This window comes from Triticum dicoccoides, chromosome 3B (genome assembly GCF_002162155.2).
Source record: "Triticum dicoccoides isolate Atlit2015 ecotype Zavitan chromosome 3B, WEW_v2.0, whole genome shotgun sequence".
Lineage (NCBI taxonomy): Eukaryota > Viridiplantae > Streptophyta > Magnoliopsida > Poales > Poaceae > Triticum > Triticum dicoccoides.
The window spans coordinates 644,645,718-644,646,856 of record NC_041385.1 but is presented as its reverse complement, the minus strand read 5'-3'; positions in this window follow the sequence as shown (position 1 = coordinate 644,646,856).

Below are 1,139 nucleotides of genomic sequence, written 5' to 3'. Positions count from 1 at the left end.
AAAAGTCAAAAGACAGCGACAGTTTCAATAAAACTTCAAACGAGAATGAACTAGCCAACTGCAGAAAGCAAATGAAAAAGCCGCGTCCAGCACCTAGTCTAGTCTTCGACGTCTTCTCACTAGCGCGGAGCTAAGTGCTGCCACTGGGCGTGGGAGGGAGCCCCAGGGCCTGAGGTCGACGCTCCTGAGACTCCGGGGCATGTACAGCCCCAACTCATTATGACGTGAGAGTGTCACGGGCGGCGAGCTTCACAGGCGTTGGCCTTCTTCACAGGCTCCGGGCCTTTCTTCGGGGAAGCAAGCTTCACGGGCATTGGCCCTCTTCACAGGCTCCGGGCCTTTCCCAAAATGCGATAGCTTCACAGGCGTTCGCCTTCTTCACAGGCTTCGGGCGTTTTCCAAAAAGATGGTCTTCACAGGCATTCGCCTTCTTCACAGGCTCCGGGCCTTTTCCAAAAATATGGTCTTCACAGGCATTCGCCTTGTTCACAGGCTCCGGGCCTTTTCCAAAAAGATGGTCTTCACAGGCATTCGCCTTCTTCACAGGCTCCGGGCGTTTTCAGGGGTAGAACCTCCGGAGGTGCTGGATGTTCCACGGATTCTGGAGTGGCACCCCCTCCTGAGTCTCCAAGCGCGCGGAGCCGGGCCTGGAAACATGAACAACCTTGAACGGGCCCTCCCACATGGGAGAGAGCTTATGAAGCCCCTCCCTGGAGAGAACCCGCCTGAGCACGAGGTCCCCTACCTCGAGAGTCCTGGGGCAGATGTTGCGGCAGTGGTATCGCCGCAGTGCTTGTTGATATCTCGCCACTCGTAGCGCGGCTTCGCGGCGACGCTCCTCCCCCAGCACGAGGTCCATCGCCCGCATGGTGTCCTGCTGCGCTTCGTCGAACGCTAGGACCCGTGCGGACCGACGTCTGACCTCGTAAGGGAGGACCACTTCGGCTCCATAGACCAAGAAGAAAGGGGTCTCTCCAGTCGGCTTGGTTGCGGTCGTGCGGATGGACCACAACACGGATCGGAGCTCGTCGTACCAGCCTCTGCCGCAAGCCTCCAGCTTCTTCTTGAATGTTCTAGTCTTGAGGCCCCTCAGGACCTCCGCGTTGGCCCGCTTGGCCTGGCCATTGTTTCGGGGCGGG